The sequence below is a fragment of the Megachile rotundata genome, chromosome 4 (genome assembly GCF_050947335.1).
Source record: "Megachile rotundata isolate GNS110a chromosome 4, iyMegRotu1, whole genome shotgun sequence".
Lineage (NCBI taxonomy): Eukaryota > Metazoa > Arthropoda > Insecta > Hymenoptera > Megachilidae > Megachile > Megachile rotundata.
This window is the reverse complement of record NC_134986.1, coordinates 19,127,256-19,139,414: the sequence shown is the minus strand read 5'-3', so window position 1 is coordinate 19,139,414 and position 12,159 is coordinate 19,127,256. Positions and strand designations below refer to the sequence as shown.

At 42.6% G+C, this 12,159-nt stretch overlaps 1 protein-coding gene across 5 annotated transcripts in view; it reads right to left on the bottom strand.

The window, feature by feature from the left end:
* Positions 1–12,159, bottom strand: part of LOC100881413 (uncharacterized) — a 72,370-nt gene that overhangs the window by 24,102 nt on the left and 36,109 nt on the right. For 4 of the 5 annotated variants that reach the window (XM_076531128.1, XM_012291450.2, XM_076531129.1 and 1 more), the window contains exon 1: positions 37–275. The exons of the other annotated variant lie outside the window; for it this stretch is intronic. The gene's annotated coding sequence lies outside the window, so the exon portion shown is untranslated. Of the gene's footprint in view, positions 1–36; positions 276–12,159 lie in introns of those variants that run through there. 5 annotated transcript variants of the gene reach the window in all.

Here is a 12,159-nt window from a genome sequence, read left to right as displayed (position 1 = left end):
AAAGTCTCTAGAGGTTTTTTCAGTCACGAGACGCACCACGTTAGCTTTTCTGAAGCTCTTTTATCCGGCAGTCCCGCTTCAACCGTTCTCCAGCACGGGATTCCAAGTTCTCGCGAAAAAGAAGGGTGTTAACAAACACGTCGGTTCTTCCGACCCGTGGAGCATTTTAAAACGCGTTCGCGGCTTTTTTCGCGTTTACTAGACGAAATGCACGAGTTCGAGATCGGCTACGAGCGCGATTCGCGACCTCTTCCGTGGACGGTCGACGCGCAACTGCCGAATATTCGCTGATGCACGTTCCTGGTATTTGCAAACCCCAATCGGCGCCCACCAGCTGCAGAACAACCTTCTCCGACAGCGTCGAGACGCCCCTCCTAACTGCTAACCCCACCAGCTTCTCATTCGCGAGAATAATAGCCTGCATGCTGCCAATGCAATCACTTGCATTAATTACCGTACACCACCCTATTTAACTAGCAACATCTCCGAGCCGGAAATTACAAAAATTATTCACCATCCTCGATTCCGATATAATTATAGTCGACTGTTGGTTAAGAAGTTGATGTAATTTTAACCATTTGCTAAAACCGATTAAATCGCGAGTTATAAAATACTGCAAAAAATAGCTGACTCTTTATGGGTTAATTTTAAGAATTTTCTTTTTGCGTAACTTTTTTAATTTCCAAATCCGGAATATTCCCTTGGAAATAATTCTGATGGAATTAAATGAAAATATTCTAGCGGAAATATTTAATTCTGTATTTTTTTTATTTGCTTTACACAGAATCATTCCTCTGTCGGTGGTATGAGTTATACGATACGAAACCATATATTTCGCGAAATAAATTTCATGGAAAAATTACTTTTATTGCTCAGTTTTCACGAATCAAAGCATACACGTTGTGTGCCGGTAATATCGAATGTAAAAAGACTAACACGAGATAACGTCGAACGTAAAAGGACCAGCACGAAGTAACATTCAAATTGGAATTAGACTTGCTATGGTGTAAGTGCATAGTTTAAGGGGGTGTCATTCTCATTTTTTCTGCGCATGCGACTCCATTGAAGTAAATGGGAAAAAGATGGTCTCACATAAGGTACCTTTTCTGGAGAACCAGAGCACCTACACGTACGCCGAAGGTACCAAATTAAAGGTAAGGAGATGGCCGACAATCTGAGTGAAGTGGATTTTTTTTGTAGGCCTTCAATTTTTTTAAAACTAGCCATAAGTATGGCCGTTGAGGTAAGTTGTCAGGTTTGAAGTGTTTAAAAAAAAAAATGAAGGCCTACAAAAAAAATCCATTTTGCCCAGATTGTCGGCCATCTTCTGAGCTTTAATTTGGTACCTTGGATATACATGTAGGTGCTCTGGTTCTCCAGAAAAGGTACCTCATGTGAGACCATCTTTTCCCCATTTACTTCAATGTAGACGCGTGCGCAGAAAAAATGAGAATGACGCCCCCTTAAGCGGTTTAAATACTTCTCCCTCTTTTTCTGATTCTAACGCTCAACTTCTCCTCTTTAGGGTTAAGAGGTAGGAAGCAAGAAAAAATAAGAAACGGCGAGCTATTCGGCAGACGTTTACATTACGCCCGAACAACACAACGCAATCGACTTATACATGCAAACAAGGATTAATTCATACATCGAGGATCATAAACGAGTGCCTTGGTGAATTGCGAATTGCGGGTGCTACGACCTGGTTGCTTTGCAACGCAGATTCGTGGCAGAATGGTCCCTAAGAGACCTACAAACATACGCGACGGAGAATACACTATTCAATTTTATCGAAGTGTTTAATGAAGTAGAAACGTCAACGTTATCGCGCCACTTGCACCGTACAAAGGGAAATTTACCGTAGAAAAACCGTTAAGTATCACGGGATGATGTATCGCTAGCACCACGTAAAGTTAGACACGCATAAATACGGACCGAAACAAGAAAAATAGAAACTGGACTAAAGCTGGTATGCCATGTCTGCTTTCTGGAGGCAATTGCTTTGCACACATATGGTTAGTAATGGGTTCAAGTTTGTTTCGCGGAAGAAATATTTCAAACTTCGAAACGCGTTGCGTCCTAAATTTTATTTATGGTTTAATGTACACTTAGCGTGCGTAAAATGAACATTAAGGTTTAATTAATTACAATTGAGATTCGTACGAAATGTATTATTTCTAAGAGAACGATAAACTTGAAATTGGTCTTCTTAGTTATATCTAGTTCATAATTCTTTGCTCGTTGATTTGATGGTACTTATAGTGATACAATCTTAAATTTGAAACTAAAGAATTAGTTCATCTTTCTTAATGTTAATGACTTTCGAAGATTCTTAACTTCGAACAGCAAAGCAATTTGAAACTAGGATGCGAGGAAATTGTTCGAAAACAGGAAGCATCGAGTACCCATCGCTACCTATGTTTTTTGCTCTAACTAAATTACCAAGGCTTACACGGAACGTCTGCAAACTTCGCTCGTAACTGACACGTGTTGGTTAAAAAACGGAAGAACAACGCCTATTTTTTGGAACCCCAAGGGAACTACAAAGATCTAAGAAAAGACGCGACTACATTGGTGGAAGAATATTCTGTCTTTCCCGTTGGCTTTTCGTTCCTTACAGCGCGCATGCAGGACATAAAAATAGAAATGCACGTTTTCGATTCGTTATCCTACGTAAATAGAAGTTGAGGTCAGTTAATTCCGGATTTTGTCATCTTTTCGATCTACGAGTACGTGGCAATTAACGCCTTAACGAACCACTTACGCGATGCCCGTTATCGATCGGATAGGATCATCGGACAACAGTCAACGGGGTTAACAATCATTTGATCATGGCAATTTGTCTGAAACTCGATACCAACGATCTCGACTACTCGATCAAGAGTTTCGTAACTCAACGTCGATTACTTTATCGTGCGAGATATTGAATCGGCCTGGCTAGATAGGTTGATGGATGAGAACGACACTCGGACGCGTTTCATTTCGCGTTTCTCGCCTTTTGACGGATCGCACACACGATCTATCGCGTACAATCGTTTCATCGCTGCGTTATCGCTCGCTGTATCTTCCATTTCTTTCGACGATACCGGTAGCGCAGCTTTTTACCGATCGTATTCATCGAGGCTCTCGTTTTCATCGAGCATACGCGCTCACAAAGAACAGAAACTTCCTATTCGAAACGATGACGCTGTTTTCGGACGGCGATTCGTGCTATTTACGATCGGGTCGGATGATATAACTTCCAGCTCGTAAATCAACATAAACTTTTTCTGGACGCCCGCTAAAGCCGTTAGTCGTTCGGTCACCACTGTCGGAACGGAGAAACGAGAATCGAAATGATTGCAGATATGTACATATGTTTAGTAAATACATGTACAGACGGAAGCCTTCCCTACGGAAAATCCGATAACCAAGCAGAAAACAAATTTGACAAATTTGGTCTTTTGGGTCTACAGGAAATCTAGGGATCTGAGATATAGAAATTTTTGGATGCAGAGGTTTCTAAATATTCGCAAAGTTTGGAAAAATCGAGGAAGTTATAAATTTGAAAATTGTCGAGTTTACACTTGAATCCTTACATAGAGAAAAGCTACGTTACATCCGAGTATACATGTGTTAGAAAATAGAAATTAACGAACAGTCGACACAGGCCATCCGCTTTTTGTCATTGCACTTCCCCTTCCTCAGAGAACTTCGCTGGGCCCAAGTGCCCTAAACAGCCACGCTGACGGGGGTGTCCTCAAGACAGGATCGTGTCAATGATGACACTCTTGTATTAGCTTTCGTCAGTAAAAAGAATTGCAGTTACTTGTTTTAAAATCGCCCACAAATTATTGATACCCTATCAATAACCTTTCCTGATATATCTTACACATGTGGGAGTGTATTGTATTTTATGTTTGATCAGTTGTGGAATGTTTGTATAGTTTGACAATCGTTGTGAAATTATCTGTACGATTGCAAGTGTGAATGACGATTTATGAAAGGAAGTGTGAAATGCAGAAGTGGTTGCCAGTGTTTTGAAAAAAGTGTTGTTGTTAGTTCAGTTTAGAAACGGAAGTTGAACGGTCTAGACGTACAAAACGCCGCGAAATACGAATTATAAGATTGTACGTTTTACGATTTTACTACGTTTAAAAGTTTAATACGTTATTGTGTTCTTATTGTGAGTTTATTGTTGTGTGCTCTTAAATAAAAGGATAGTTCTAAAAATTCTATTCCTATACATTATTTGCGACTGCTTGAATGTAGGGTATAATGCGTTTAACTGCCGGCGAGCCAAGTGTAACTCATCTTTTTGTGCTTCAAGTCTTAAGATAGTCTTCGGAATAGGCACAAATGTATACATTCAAATGTAACGTAGGTTGAACCTTTTTGAAAATTTCGTCTATTATTTCCTGATCGATCGAATTCACGTGTATGAATTCACAAACAGCCTTTGATACGGATTATGGACCGGTGGCATTCCATAATAACGTCGATGGCGATATTGTGTCGTTGACATGCACGAAACAATAGAATTAGTGTCTGTTCGAATTACAAATACGCAATTTTATTCGCACGCCATTGAAATACGCAGTGAAAAGGGGGTTGACAGAAATATTGACGAAGGGTGGTTACGTATATCCAATAATTCGAACGAGTCTATACTGCTGACGCATTTTCTTGGTAAAGAGGACAGAAAGCGTGAATATTTGTGTCGATGACACGCTCAATTGAAACCGAATGTCATAAGAATATCGTAAGAATTGGTGAGAAATAGGCGTTCCGATTACAGCGGAACTCGGATCCTTTTGCATCGTGATCGAGTACTTGCCAGTGGAACATCATTCCTACTTTTATCATTTCCTTCGCCATTGGAACTAGAAGTCCTATCGAATGCCAAAGAATGAAACATTACTAGTTGAAGCGTGCTCGGTTCTTTCCAGTCTTTTATGTCCGCAGGCTAACCCCTAGGGATAGAACCTAGTATCTTCCATACGTGTCTGCCGAATTTTCAATCTTCCGCTTTTACAATCGATGGAATCAAATATGGGCACGTAACATTTCATATAGTAGAAATCCATGAAAAATATAATATTGCTATTGGAAATCGAACCTCGGTTTTCCATTTTGTAGTCAGGTACCTTTGTCCACTACGTTTCTTTCGCGCTCTCTTTTCATTATTGCATTCGACTCTGTTCCATTAATTAATATCGCGTTGCGAACATCGCGCATTGGCTCGAAAAAGAACCGCAATTCTATTCTATTCTCCACGCTCGTGCAAGGTGCTCTAATGGCGTAGTAATTCAAATGTTTCGACGCGTGGATGCACGCGTTATTAAAAAATTCTTAGAGCCAATTTCCTTGAAAGCAGAAACCCGTAAATGAAGAATTTTAATTCTCTTCCACGGCTGCGTAGAATGTTGGGATAACCCGAAGAAAGCCCATGAAATTGCGCAAAATCATGCCGTGAATTATTACAAAATAATTCAATTAGATCTAACTCAATTACACAGCGATTCGTAACTGCGATTTCTCGTTCGGTTAAACCGTGATATAATTCTTCATTGAAATACAGTTAGCAGACTGTGGAGGTGTACGGATTTAAGATATATGGAGATTGCAATGAGATTACACGATTTATGTTTATTTTATTGATTTCGATATATCATAAATGTATAAACACCCCCGATCTAATAGTCAGAAGGTACAATAATGCGGTCGGATTAGAATTGGAAATTTACAAGTAACGAATACGTTTATTCGTAAATTCATAAGCTCTGTGCAGAAATGCGCGTGATTCATTACCTGAAAAGTCCGGCTAATTTAATTCGAATTGCAGCGTAATCTAGAGAGAATTAAGAAGAAAGAAGTTCGATATTCAATCGGAGAGTAATCACGTATCGTGCCTAGTTCTCCCGAGCGATGGCGCCTCCTTTCCCTAAATCGCTGATTTTCCAAGGAAAACGTGTTCTCGCTACTGTACCGAACCCCTGTCGTTCGATTATTTCTGTTCGAAATTTACAAACTTTCAAATTTAGAAACGTAGAAATTCAAAAACTTTTCGAGTGCATTCTTGATACTTGCAGGTTGTCCTTCGAAGGAAGTTCAAATTGTAGAATTTTCCTTCGCATGCGAAATTCGATTTGGCATTAGTATGCTATCAGCGTACCACTGTACTATTATAGGTTTGCAACTATCACTTTGCAGTGATAATTAGTGCACCGTCCGTCATTAACGACGATGAAATTTGCATGGCACGAGGTACCAGAAATAAACAGTATAATTTGCAAATTCTCGTCGTTGTTCTCTGGCTAGGTAACGGGCGAATATTTGAAACACCGCGCACGTTCCACGGTTAGCAAACCGCTGGACCAAATAAAATTTGCAGACCGGCGAGGGAGTGAGACAGAGAGAGGGAGTGCATTATGTCGACGAAGTTAGTCACATAATTTAGTTCAGTATTTCCGAGCGAAATCTTTGTAAGCCATTGTCCTCGTTTTTAATCCTTCCGCCGTTTGATCAAACGTTTCTCGATCGCCTTAGCTCTCTCGGGGAAAAATTGAAACATTGTTTGACGATCAAATGGCCTGTAGCGATGCACCGAAAACCAAGAGGGTTGTTCGTGTTTTTTCCACCGCGACTGCTCCGCGAATATAACTTTTCATTTCTGTACACGCAGCAGTTTCGCCTTTGAAACTTTTTCCTTTTTTCGGCCGCATTGTTTGCAACCTGCCCGTGTTCCATTACCTTTAGCAGTATTTCTGTTGTCGGAGGAAAGGCAAAGCAACGTACGGGAGATACTAGTAACTCCTTCGTATAAAATGGTGGTTAGGTTGCCAAAGAATGTCGCGTCCACAATAGAGTTACGAAATGGCAGAGGAATAGTCTCGTACCAAACGTCGAGGAAAATTTCATTCGGTTTATGAGTCTCCCAAGTTTTCGGGTCAAGGTGCTTTAGAAAAACCCTCGATAGAAATAAGATGAAAAATGTTCAAAGACCAGAGGGTGCTTGCATAACGTTACATTTTGATACATTGAATGGATCAAATTTTAACGGGGTAAAATGAATTCGGGTTGGATAAATAGAAACATGTAACTCGAGACTTTGTCCCGTAGATAGGATTCCCTACTTCCGGTTGTTCAAATAGGGTAAAGAGTGTGGACATTCGTACTCATTAATCTTTGAATGTTGCACCTGGTTCAATCTTAATTTACGCGTACGAAGCGTATATAGCGGCGTTTCCGCTAAAACCGACCGCTCAAATTGCAAAACTAAAAGCTTTAAGAAGTAAAATAGAATTTTGAAAATTTGATGGATCTACATTCGGTATTTTTCCACGTCTCATTCGCTCGTGACGCGGTTTACTAAAAAAATCCTAAAGTTCCAAAGCCTGAAACTTAAACTCCAAAGTTCGAACATCGAATACCGAGGAAAAATATCGGGTAAGACTCGGACCGAATAGAATAAGATGAAAAATGGGGTTGAAATGTTCGATGAACCGAAGATAAAGGTGAAGGTGTTTGGTTTACCGACGCCTACCGCCATCTGCGTATCGTATCGAGAAGCGGAGCGATAGAATAGACGTTGGGCGTCGTCGGTGATGCTTTCGTCTCTGTTGAACTCGAGCACGATGTCGACGACACGGTGCTACCGGAAGGGAGGCATTGAGCGCATCAACGCATCCGGATGTACACGCTCTCCGTCGTTTCCTGCCCGTCACGCGCACCAGCTTGTAGAGCGGAAAAAACGAGTACCGATACGAGTGCTCGCTGGTCAATTCGTTACCGGCCACTCGTACCCTTTCTACCGTATCATATAACGAGACCGTATTGTCTTTTCGGTTGTTTTTCGAGCGAATTACCATCTCACGATCGACGTGCTTCGAATACATGCTTCCGCATCTATGACGTCCTATTTCAACTATTTTGTCGTTGCCCAAATAAACACAAATTTTAATAGGAACATTGCACAACTTCCACGATGTATTCCTTTCCACAAATTGTTTGTTCAAGTTTTTGAAATAAAATTTATTGATCTTAATCAACTTTTAAAGTATAGGATCATGTATCATAACTTCAAGTTCGTCATAAATGATCACGGTCGCACAGATTGTGACTGCAGCACCGTTAAAAATAAAGGAAACAGGGGAGAAGTTAAAATCCTATCCCCGTCGACACTTCGAGGATGCTTGAAATTTTTTCGAATCGTTACCTCACTGACCGCTGTCCCGCCGCCAGAAACAATTCACCTGAACTCGAACTCACCTGAAACAAAAACACGCGTTGTCATCATAAAAGCGTGACAAGTGGAACGAGCTGGCCAGGACAGAAAATTGTGGGAACGGGACAGAGAAAAAGAGGACCGGTGAAACGAGTCCACGCATCTGGACGCGACACGTTATTACGCGATCGCTAAACATTTCCTCGAGGGACATCGTCGCGAAAACGTCACGAACAAAAGTTCTCCGACAAGTTTCTCGCAGAGTATCGAGATCGAAAGAATGACCCTGACACGCTTCTACGTCTCATCTAATCCTCTCGCGTTGGATACTCGTCGCATTAGCTCCTAAAGTTGTTTGCGTTGTACCTGGTACGCCATCCTATTTTGCGCTTGACGTTACGTTACCGTCATTACTCCTTATGGACCTACGTAGAGCTAGAGAAAATTTAGAAATAGCTGAAATACAGAGTAAACATGGGAGAAACCTCAGTGGAATCTACAAAGGACACGAATACTCAAATCCCCCAATTTCGAGGACCACAATTTTGAAGCTTCCAAATCCTCCGGAAGGTTCTTCCCCGGATTCCCGAATAGTCGAATTTCCGAATTAGGAGAACTGTTAATTTCTGGAGTTCTGGCACAGTCAGCGAGACTCGTTCTCGAGTGTACGAATCGAAAGTTTCGAATGTACCGCAATCAGCAATCTGTTGGATACAGAATCGAAAGGAAGAAAGGCTTCGCGAAAAGCGCGAGTACCAAAGTGTTAAAATACGAAAGATAGAGGAGAGCGACAGTTCAATCTACGGGACAAGAAAGGCGTAATTAAAATTCGCTATCGGTTACCAGAGAACAAATGTCTGCGCTGTCAAACCGGGAACAGATGGTAAATGAAACGAAAGCGCAGATCGTTCTCGATATTATGGCCCTCTGTGACCGTATTTCCGTTTGGGTATTTTCACGTTCGATCGTTACCACCCAATCGCGGAGCATGGCTACTTCCTCGACGTTATATAAGATTATTGGAATATGTAACCGGATGACGAAGCCGATCTGGAAACTCGGCTACATTAACCTGTTAACCGAATCATTTTTCAACCGATAAGCCGTTCTATTCCCTTCGCGTAATAACCAGCCAATAAAGAAGGCTCCGTTTATCTTGCATGCGAGGTGCATGCTCAGAATAGTATACTTTCCTTTTTATTAAAGGGCAGGGACGCGATCGAAGACCAAATTTGTATACGCGCGTCGTGTTAATAGATCGAGTACGGCTCTTTTATGTTTCTTTTTTAATTTAGACCGAGAGTGTGCGAGATAAAAAATTCATGAAGTTTTAGACTAGTTTTTTGAGCATCGAATGAAGCGATTAGCAAGTTAGGTAGAATAGTAAGAAAATCTGCTAAGTAGGTGTTGAACTGTTCACCGGTGGAATTCTCGAGAGTTTGATGAACGTCGAAGTAAAACTAGCGAGGATCGTGAAGGTCGATCGGAAAACGAGTCGACGACGAATCCAGGTTTTCGCGCGAACTCACGCGGAAACGAGTGCACATTCGCGTACCAGCACCAATACCGACAACGCGGAGGCAAAAGAGTGCCATAGCCAGCGGCTAGGCCGTTTCCCGACCTTGCCAAGCGGGATTCCTTAGACGCCAGGAACCTCGCCATTTTTATCGACCATTTCCTCTATCCTCCTTTTTATCCCGTTTTTTCCCTGTCTCTGATCTAATCCCCTCGTCGCGAGGAAGCCTCGCTTCGCCTCGCCTCGCCACGACGTATAATTTATTCCGTAGCTGGAATATCACGAACAACGTCTAGTTCCCCGCCGCGTTTAATCGCGCGACGCCAGTGCCTCGTTAAGGAAATTAATTTTCTCAGCTTATTCCACCTTCTTTTCTTTCCTTCGGATTTTCTACGACAGTCATTCTCCTTCAGGAATGTTACGTTCAGCGTCACGAAAGTTTACAATTATTTTAACGACGAGAGCACGTACTCGATCTTCGGCTGCGGTGTACAGAGTGTTTAAAAAAAGATTGTATGTCTTGAAAATTTGTCGTTCTTCGAGATTTTCGATACGTGCATAGAGAATGGAATGATAAATGTTGTGTAGCGGACTAAATTTTCAGTTTCGCTGATTTTAATAAGATTTCTCGAAACCGAAGAGAACGACGAGACTTCTATTCCAGGTGGATCGCGGCCGCGAGGGAAATGAATCGGGAATAAAACGAGAGTTTCTCGACACAATTCGTCTTAGAACGCTGCATCGATGACGTTGCGCATCGTTTTTCTTCGTGACGCGAATCCACCGAGGATTCGATTTCGCGGCTAGCCGACGTCCTTCTTTCTTTCTTTCTCTTCGTGTCTCGCTCGGTTTCTCCCGACACGTCGTTCTTGACTTTTATCGGGAAAGGAACAGAGGAATGTCGCTCGTTCAGCCTTCTCGATCCCGGTGCAAGATGTTCTTCGACGCCTCCAAATAAATTGCAGACATCGACTACTTGCAAAATCGTCGCTGTACGCTCTTATAATTCGTAAAATGAAAAATTTGTATTCGTTCAGCGCGCGTACGTTGAATTTCAAGTACCGGTGAGGAAATTCGAAACACGTTAATCGGATAGCTTGCCGATGGAGCGTAGAACGATACGTCTCCGACTTTTTGACTGGTAAAAGAACGAATTTAAGGGAAACGATGATCGAAAATGATCATTTTCGCAATGGCTATGAGAAGCATCTGGTTCGAAGGATTAAATATTGACTCGAGGAATACTTGCAAGTTTCCCGTCTCTTCGGTTAAGTGCAAGACTAAGAGAGCCACAGGTATATTAACTCGCGAACTTGTATCGAAACTCAAACACTCACATGAATATAATAAACGTGTGCACCAACGGCAAGAGAACGATAGCTACAGCGGTAACTTCGAAATTTACACGAAACGGAAGTTCAACGTTCTCGCGAGTTGTTAGTTTCATCGTTTCGACGAGAGTTCGATGGTTTTAGTCCTCTCCTCCACCTGGAGAACCTACTTCGGATACGATAGGCTATTTCGAAAATGTTATGCTTGGTCAAAGACAATTCGTCAGACACAATAGAGAACCTAATCCGTAAATTTAGCCGGGCAAACTATTTAGTCAGCTTCGTCCGAAGGAATATTTCAATATTTGTGATCGAAGCGTTGCAAAGTGGTCAGATTGAAAAGCGACGTCCTTGAACGGCTCCATTAAGAAACGGCGCGTTTTCTCGCGTATCTGAAACCATGACGAAATAACGGGTCGTATTGGATGGCAGAAATCGCGAGAACCGGTAACGCGCGAATACGCGCGTGCGACGAAGGTGGGGTACGCGTGTAAAACGAGCGTCCATAAACCGAGGGCAGCTCTCCCCGTCGGTCCGTGGCATGCACGGCAGCGATACAAGCCGATTTTACGATTCTAATCACGCGCCGCTCTGCACCGCTCTGCGCCGTTCGCGAGATATACGATCGGCGATCTGAAAGGGAAATCGAGCGTACGACACGCTTCCAACAGATTACTTGGACGATCGAGCAGCGGTTTCGCCTCGTCGTGAGCTGAAACCGCGACTAGACCCGAGACACACCGGTACCACCAACGGCCAACCTCACGGCTAACCTCTTTCTCTTGGCGCGCCACAATTTCTGCGTTATTTATGGCAACAAATTCGCTTCGATCCGCGCCATTCCAAGTAAAAAAAAGGCCGCGTCGCGTCGATGCGAATCGGCCGACTCGTGAACCGGTGTTGCGTCGTCCTCCGAGTCCTTGGCTCCAACGCTAACCGTCTGCCATATGCTAGTCCAATTAGACCATTCGATGAATTCGATGGCATGGGGCAGCGAGGCTTCCACGAAATGCGATTGTTGCAAAATGCGATTAGGCAACGACTGACCCTTGACGGAGGAAGAGGGCGTGTATCGAACACCGGATGCATCGTGCGCGTGCAAATTGCTA